Below are 9718 nucleotides of genomic sequence, written 5' to 3'. Positions count from 1 at the left end.
AAGTATTGATCCTTGGTCAGTACTGTTAAATATATTAAATAAAGATAAATGATGTTCTTAAATTCTGTCAGCATTGTTTCATAATTACTGGATTGATGATTTGCAGTCGGTTTTAGTGAGGCTTGGGGAATTGTGATGGGTAAGCTAGACACATAGCTAGTACATGCTTACATGACCAGCTTGCTATAAAAGACCCCTGCAATGAATAGGCTTTGGGCTTCCTGGTATCAAAACACTTTGCATCCATGCTGGTAATCATTTGAGATCTGGAGACAAAGTGGATCTTTTCATGTTCCAACAGTTGGAAAAAAAGAAAGCCAGCACCTGAGACCTTTGGGCATTTTTTCAATGCATAGTCGTCTTATGATAATGCTGAATCACATCCTTTGCCTGTTATGAAGCTATTTTATGAATATAAACAGTGTGAATCCTATTACCCTCACAACAATTAAAAACTTAAGGTGACATACATAACTTAATACAACATGAGATTTAAAAAATAATGATTCGAATCTTCTACTTCTTCAGGTGATATCTGTGTAGATGTGCAGCTGACCTAGAGTGCCACCAGCAAAGCATGGAACAACTCTGGAAGGCAAAGAGGGTTAAATGTTGGTGAGTGCATTAAGTTTCCTATTGCTGCTTTGAAATATTACAATTTTAACGGGTTAAAATGACATAAATCTAGTATATTACAGTTCTTTAGTTCAGAAGTCTGGTGTGGATGCGACTGGGCTAAAATCAAATGTCAACAGGGCTGTATTCTTTTTTTGGAAGCTCTAAGAAAAAGTCCATTTCCTTGCTTTTTCTAGCTGGTAGAGGCTGTCCACATTCTTTGTATCATAATCTGTCCCCCCATTTCCAAAGCCAGCAATGGGTGGTTGGATCTTTCTCACATTGCCTCAATCTGACATTGACTCTTCCTCTGCCTTATACTTCCACTTTTAAGGACCCTTTTGATTACATTGTATCCAATGGATAATCCAGAATAACTTCCCATCTCAAGGTGTGCAGATTAGTAACCTTCATTCTATCTGTGAACTCAAATTTCTTTTTCCCTAAAACTAACATATCTACTGGTTCTGGGTATTAGGACATGGTATCTTTGGGGAGACACTTTTCTGCCTATCACAATCAATTTAAAACCTACATTTAAGACAAAGGTAATTAGAAATCCCAAGTAGGGGTTACTTATGGGTAAGCACAGAGGAATCTCTTTTGTTCAAGAAACAACCATTTAAATAAAGAAAATTTACATATGTATTACATTTGTGTATATATATATGTGTATATATATGTATATATATTTGTATGTAAATACATACAAATATATGTATATATATACATATATATAAATAATGTGCACATTAATAAATACATACAAATATATATTTACACACATATATATATACACATATATATAAATAATGTAAATGTAAATAAATACAAATATATATTTACACACACATATATATACACATATATATAAACAGCTAGTTATGAATAACACATATTATAAATTTATGTATATTATACAACAACAATCATTGAGCATTTCTATAAATTGTCCTGAGGGTAGGGGCGCCTGGGTGGCGCAGTCGGTTAAGCGTCCGACTTCAGCCAGGTCACGATCTCGCGGTCGGTGAGTTCGAGCCCCGCGTCAGGCTCTGGGCTGATGGCTTGGAGCCTGGAGCCTGTTTCCGATTCTGTGTCTCCCTCTCTCTCTGCCCCTCCCCCGTTCATGCTCTGTCTCTCTCTGTACCAAAAATAAATAAAAAACGTTGAAAAAAAAAATTAAAAAAAAAAAATTGTCCTGAGGGTATACAACAAATGAGGAAATAGTCAAGGAAATCCACTGAATCTTGGTAAAAACAATGAAACTTTGTAGCATTTGAGCTAGCTGAAGAAAGAATCAAAGACTGGAAGATAGACAAATAGAGATTATGCAATCAGAAGAATAGTAAAGAATGGAAAAAAACATGGCCTCAGAGAAATGTGGAACACATATATATATAATGGGAATACCAGAAGAGAGGAAAGAATGAGAAAGAGGCAGAAAGAATATTTGAAGAAATAATGACTGAAAAATTGCCAAATTTGATGAAAATATTCATGTATATATCCAAGTAGTGCATAAAACCTCCAACTAGAATAAACACAAAGAGATCCACACCTAGACACATCACAGTCAAAATGTTGAAAGAGAAAGAACAAAAGAAAGAGAAAAGCAGTTTATCACATAAGAAGAAACACCAATAAGATTAACAATTGAGCTTTCATTAGAAACAATGGGGGCTAGAAGGCAGTAGGGTGACACATTCAAACTGCTGAAAAACCTGTCAGATTACTATATTCAGCAAAGTTATCTTCCACAAATGAAGGAGTAATTAAGGCATTTTCAGGTAAACAAAAACGGATAGAATCAGTCACTAGAAAATCTTCACCGCAAGAAATACTAAAGAGAATCTTTCAGGCCAAAATAAAAAGAAACTAAACAGCAACTCAATCCAAAAGAAGGAATAATTAGTGCCAGTAATGTTAACCACTTAGGGAAATATAATAGTATAAATGCATATTTATTACTTTATCATCTCTCAAATGATTTAAAAAGTAATTGAATAAAACAATAGCAAATTGTTGTATTTTGGGCTTGTAACATATATAAATGTAATCCATTTGACAATTGCAGTACAAAGGCAACAGATGGGAGAAAAGCAGTATTAGAGTAAGGATATGAAACTGAATGGTAACTCAAATCCTTGCAAATAAATGAAGAAATTATAAATGATAAATAAGTTTAAATATAAGAAGAGTGACATCAGCAAGATGACAGAATAGTTTTCTACTGTTATTCCACCAAAGGATGTCAATTTTGATATTCACCAATGGTATCCACCTTTGTAGGAATCTAGGAGTACAACACAGAAGTTTCAACACACCTTTGGAGCAAAAAATCTGAATGATGCATTGAAGAAGATAAGAACAGTTTCATTTTACCCATGTTACCTCTCCCCCAAGGTGGCATTACTCAATGCCAAGAGAGAAGCCCTAAGCTTGTGATTTCTTCCAGGAGAGTGAGAGCATAGTGAATGAATGCCTGCTTCCCCAGCTTTGTGGGATGCTGCCAAAGAGGCCCACTTCTCATCCAGTCCACCCAGTATACTGAAGTTATCTGTACAATTGAGGAGATAAGGGAGACTGGAATCACAGCAGCCAGTGTTCGGAACTCATCAAAGAGGCATGGATCCTACTATGGCTTCATGGACTTCATCAAGAAGTCTGTCCAGAAGCCAATGGGAACACCTTACCTATGGACCTTCCAACTGGTCCGCAGACATCCCCCAGTGCTGCACACATTTTACCCATACATGGCCTCATAGCCACTGCTCTATATGTGGCCATATGGGCATCAGGTGCAAGCCTTTATATATAGTTAGTGAGCATATGCAGAAAGCTAGCTTAACTCTTCAGGATTAGAAGAAAGCACAAAAACTTGAGCATTTCAGGATACCATCCTAGGGAAAGCAAGTGAGGGTCTCTCAGCACCTGGATTAGTTTCGCAGGATCAAGAGAAGGTAAATAATCTTAAGAATTGTCATTCAAGAAGAAACAAAAAATGTGGAGTGGAACATGCACAGAAAAGTTCAGAGAAAGCTTCAGAATCCCTATAACAGCTAATTGGTGAAGGTCTTGCCTGAAGTCAGTCAGTAAAGACTGGAGGAAGTGAGTGCTTCTTCAAATGTGAAGACAAAAGTTCAAGAAACACAGAAAATCAAAGTAACATGATAACACTAAAAGAATACAATAATTTTCTAGTAAATGACCCTAAAGATATGGAGATATACACATTGCCTGGCAAAGAATTAAAAATAATTGTTTTAGAGAATCTCATGAGTTGGGTGCTTGGGTAGCTCAGTCAGTTAAGCCCTGGACTCTTGATTTTTGCTCAGGTCATGATCTTGCAGTTTGTGAGACCAAGCCCTGCATCAGGCTCTGCACTGACAGTGTTTGAGCCTGAATTTCTTTGGGTTTATCCTACTTGGCATTTTATTAAGCTTCTTAAATCTGTAGGTTTAGTTATTTACTCAAACTTGGGAATTTCTTCACTATTATTTCTTCAAATATTTTTCAGCACCATGTGTTTTCTCCTCTACTTTTTGATTCTGATGATGTGAATTCTAGATATTTTGTTATAGCTCCACTGGTATCTGGGGTTCTGCTCATTTTAATTCTCAATAATTTTGTTCCTGTTGCTCAAATTTGATTATTTATATAGATCTATTTTCATGCTCACTGACACTTTCCTGTGATGTCTATTCTGTTATTGAGCCTATCTGTTGAATGTCTTACACATTTCTGTCAATGAACCTTTCAGCTCTAAAATTTTCATTTTTTCTACATTATATCTTCTGTTTCTTTGATGAGAGTTTCTGAGTTTCTATCTCAACAGTTGTAAAAGTACTCAAAATTCGGGGCACCTGGTGGCTTAGTCAGTTAAGTGTCCGACTCTTGATTTCAGCTCAAGTCATGATCTCATGGTTCATGGGTCAAGCCCTGCATTGGGCTCTGTGTTGACAGGTAGAAACCTGCTTGGGATTCTCTTTCTCCCTCCATCTCCCTCTCTCACTCTCTCATTCTCTCTCTCTCTCTCTCTCTCTCTCTTTCTCTCTCCCCCTCCCCTGCTCCCCCTCCCCCCTCCCCAAATAAATAAATAAATAAATAAGCATTTTTTTAAAAATGCACTCAGGGGTGTCTGGGTGGATCAGTTGGTTAAGTGATTCTTGGTTTCAGCTCAGATCGTGATCTCACAGTTTTATGAGTTTAAGACTTGCATTGGGCTCTGCACTGGAAGCATGGAGCCTGTTTGGGATTCTCTGTCTCCCTCTCTCTTTGTCCCTCCCATACTCGTGCTGTGTCTTTCTCTCTCAAAATAAATAAATAAACTTTAAAAAAACAAAAAATAAATAAACATGCATTCAAAATTTCTTGCTTAAGGATTTTTATAACACCCACTTTATTTTGGGTTTGTTTTTGGTTTTTTTCCAGATTTATTAAGATATAATTGACATACAACATGTGTAAGTTTAAAGTGTACAATGTATTGATTTTATACTCATATATTGCAATATGATTACCACTAGCATTATCTAACACCTCCATCATATGACATAATTACCTTTTTTGGTGCGGTTAGAACATTTAAAATCTACCCTCTTAACAACTTTCAAGTACTTAATAAAGTATTGTTACCTATAATCACAATGCTGTGCCTTAGACCTACAAAATTTATCTTCTGACTGGATGTTTGTACTCTTTAACCAATATCTCCCCATTGCTCTCCCTTTTCTATCTCCCCTTTCTCTCTCACAAAATAAATATTTAAAAAATCTCACTAGCTACAAGATAACACAAATAGACAATTCGACAAAATCATGAAAACAGGGAAACAAAAGCAAAAATGAACTCCTGGGACCTCATCAAAATAAAAACCTTCTGCACAGCGAAGGAAACAATCAGAAAACTAAAAGGCAACTGACAGAATGGGAGAAGATATTTCCCAATGACATATCAGATAAAGGGTTAGTATCCAAAATCTATAAAGAACTTATCAAACTCAACACCAAAAAAAAAAAAAACAAATAATCCAGCGAAGAAATGGGTGAAAGACATGAATAGACACTTCTTCACAGAAGACATCCAGATGGCCAACCGACACATGAAAAAATGCTCCACATCACTCATCATCAGGGAAATACAAATCAAAACCACAATGAGATACTACCTTACACCTGTCAGAATGGCTAACATTAACAACTCAGGCAACAACAGATGTTGGTGAGGATGTGGAGAAAGAGGGTCTCTTTTGCATTGTTGGTGGCAATGTAAGCTGGTGCAGCCACTCTGGAAAACAGTATGGAGGTTCCTCAAAAAAGTAAAAATAGAACTACCCTACAACCCAGAAATTGTACTACTAGGCATTTATCCAAGGGATACAGGTGTGCTGTTTTAAAGGGACACATATACCTCCATGTTTATAGCAGCAACTATCAACAATAGCCAAAGTATGGGAAGAGCCCAAATGTCCATTGATGGATGACTGGATAAAGAAGATGTGGTATATACACACACACACACACACACACACACACACACACAATGGAGTATTACTCGGCAATCAGAAAGAATGAAATCTTGCCATTTACAACTACGTGGATGGAACTGGAGGGTATTATGCTAGGTGAAATTAGTCAGAGAGAGACAAAAATCATATGACTTCACTCGTATGAGGACTTTAAGAGACAAAACAGATGAACATAAGGAAAGGGAAACAAAAATAATATAAAAACAGGGAGGGGGACAAAACAGAAGAGACTCCTAAATATGGAGAACAAACTGAGGGTTACAGGAGGGGTTGTGGGAGGGGGAATGGGCTAAATGGGTAAGGGGCACTAAGGAATCTACTCCTGAAATCATTGTTTCACTATATGCTAACTAATTTGGATGTAAATTTTAAAAAATAAAAAAATAAAATTAAAAAAAATCATGAAAACTGTGTTCAAACAAAATGAATCATAAATTAGAAATTATAAATAGAAATTCTGAACCAAACAAATTATGGAGCTGAAGAATGCAATAAGTGAAATGAAAAATGCAATATAAAGCACTAACAGCAGGCTTGATATATAAGAAGAAAAAAGCTGTAAACTTGAAGATAGGTTATTTGAAATTATCCAGTCAGAGGAAAAAAAAGAAGGAATGAAAAAGAGTGAAGAAAGCCTACATGAAGTATAGGAAATTATCAAATGAAACAGTAAGATGTACAGACTAATAGAATAGAACAAAGAGCCCAGAAATAAATTCACACATGTACAGTGAACTGATTTTTGACAAGGGTGCCAAGAATATACAATTTTAATAGAATGAAGGACAAAAAAGCACATGATCACTTTAGCAGATGGTGACAAATTATCTGACAAAGGTCCAACAATGATAAAAAAATCAACAAAATAACAATGGAAGGGAACCTCCTCAACCTGAATAAGGATGTCTATTAAAAAAACCTCACAGGTAGCATAGTATTTAATGGTGAATTACTGAATGCCTTATGTTAAGGGCAGAAACAAGGTGAAGATGCCTTTTTTCAGTACATTTATTCAACATGCCCTAAAAGTTTTAGTGAGGTCAACTAGACAAGAAAATGAAATTAAAACCATCTAGATTGAAAAGAAGTATCCATATTCACAAAGGAAAAAAAAACCATATAGATATTCTTAGTAACCTCTACATCCAATATGGGGCTCAAACTCAAGACCCTGAGATCAAGAGTTACATGTTCTTCTGATTGAGCCAGCCAGGCACCTGGGAAAATATTCTTTATGTAGAAAAAATCCATCAAAACCACTATTAAAACTGTACTATTGGAGTATAATTGACATACAATGTTACATTAGTTTCAGGTGTACAATATATTGATTTGACAATTCTATAAATTACTCAGTGCTCACAAGTGTAGTCATCATCTGTCACCATACATCATTACAATATCATTAACTATAAAAAACACTATTAAAACCAATAAGTTCAGCAAGGTTGTAAGATCTAATATCAACATATAAAATCAATTATATTCGTACATGCTAGCTAGTTCCAAGGTGAAATTAAGAAAATAATTTTAGTTAAAATAGTATCAAAAATAAAATAACTGGATGTAAACTTAACAAAAAATGTAAGATTTGTATACCAGAAACTACAAAATATCATTGTAAGAAATTAAAGAACACATAAGTAAATGGAAAGACATACCCATGGTTTGGATTGGTAGATTAAACATAGATGTGATGTCAGTACTCCCCAAAATAATACAGATTTGGTGTGATCCCTATCAAAATTTGAGCTGGTCCCAGTGCAGAATTTAGGGACAAGCTATTCCTAACATCCATATTTAAATGTAGGGACACATAATAGCTAAAAAAAATTTTGAAAAATACAACAAAGTTGAGGGACTCACACTTTCTGATTTCAAAATTTAATACAAAACAAGAGTAATCAAGACAGTGTGGTGCTGGCATAAGGTAGACATATAAGTTAATGTAAGAGATTGAGAATTCAGAAATAAAGATTTACATTTATGATCAGTTGATTTTCAACATGATCTCAGGAAAATTAAATGGGAAAAATAACCTTTCAATAAATGGTGCTTGGACAAGTGGATATCCACATGCAAAATAATGAAACTGGACCCTTACCTCAAACCATATTAAAAATTAACTCAAAATAGATAATAGATTCAATTGTTATAGGTAAAAATATAAAATTATTAGAAGGAAACTTAGGAGTAAATCTTTGTTATTTTGGATTTGGCAATGATATATTTGATACACCAAAATCAAAAGCAGCAAAAGCAAATAAATTTTACTGCATCAAAATTTTAAAAAATTGTGCTGCAAGTGATACCATCAAAAAGTGAGAAGATGGCACACAGAATGGGAGAATATGTTTTCAAATAATATATCTGGTAATAGACCTGTATGCAGACTATTTCAAGAACTCTTAATAATTCAACAAAAGACAACTTAATTAAAAATGGGCTGGGGCAGCTGGGTGGCTTAGTTGGTTAAGCGTCCAACTCAATTTCAGCTCAGATCATGATCTCATGGTTTGTGGGTTTGAGCCCCACTTTGGGCTCTGTGCTTAAAGTGCAGAGCCTGCTTGAGATTCACTCTTTCTCTGTCCTTCCCCCGCCCTTGTCCACACACGCATGAGCTCGCTCTCACTCTCTTACTCTCTCTCTCAAAATAAACAAATGTTAAAATACGGTCAAATGATCTGCTTAGATATTTCTTTGAAGAAGATATACAAATGAAATATGTATATGAAAAGATGCTCATCATTATTAGTTATCAGGGTAATGGAAATCAGCACCTGTATGAGATATAACCTCATATCTACTAGGGTGTGTATAATAAATAGGTAATAACAAGTGTTGGGGAGGATATGGAGAAATCGGAACTTCCCTACACAGTTGCTGGAAATGTAGAATGGTGTTTCCTATTTGGAAAACCATCTGGCAACTTCTCAAAATTTAAACATAGAGTTTCTATGACCCAGAAATTTTACTAATTATATATCCATGAGTAGTGAAAACAAATTTCCACATAAAACTTGTATACAAATGTTTGTTGCAGTGTTATTCATAATAGCCAAAATCTAGAAACAACTTAAATATCCATCAACTGATGAATTCCTAACTAAAATATGATATATCCTACATTGCAATATTATTTGGCTATATACAGGAATAAAGTACTGACGCATGCAACAATATGGGTAGATCTTGAAAATATTAATGTAAGTAAAAGAAGCCAGCCACAAAGGACATATATTGTTTGATTACTTTTTTTTGAGATATAACATATAACTGTGCAAGTTCAAGGTGTACGGCATGTTAATTTGATACATTTATATATTTCAATATGATTACCATTGTGGTGTTAGCTAACAACTCCATTGCATCATGTAAGTATCGTTCCATTTTATGTAGAGAACATTTAAGATCTAGGTTCTTAGAAACTTTGAAATATATAGTACAGTGTTATTGACTATAATCATAATGCCGTACATTAGATCTCCAGAGTTGGATATTGGGAGTGGCAGTGGGTATAAAGTTTCTTTTTGGAGTTATGAAAATCTTTAATCTTAGATTGTGGTGGTGGAAGCA

General features: G+C 34.9%; 1 long non-coding RNA gene across 1 annotated transcript in view; it reads left to right on the top strand.

The window, feature by feature from the left end:
- Positions 1-533: 533 nt before the first annotated feature.
- LOC145714678 (uncharacterized) overlaps positions 534-9718 on the top strand; it is an 83141-nt gene continuing 73956 nt past the window's right edge. Inside the window, exon 1 of the long non-coding RNA XR_014136926.1 lies at positions 534-615. This is a non-coding gene — a long non-coding RNA (uncharacterized LOC145714678). The remainder of the gene's footprint in view (positions 616-9718) is intronic.

The sequence above is a fragment of the Panthera onca genome, chromosome X (genome assembly GCF_046562875.1).
Source record: "Panthera onca isolate mPanOnc1 chromosome X, mPanOnc1 haplotype 2, whole genome shotgun sequence".
In the NCBI taxonomy this organism is placed as follows: Eukaryota; Metazoa; Chordata; class Mammalia; order Carnivora; family Felidae; genus Panthera; species Panthera onca.
Note: the sequence above shows the minus strand (reverse complement) of the source record. Positions and strands in the feature narration are given on the sequence as shown.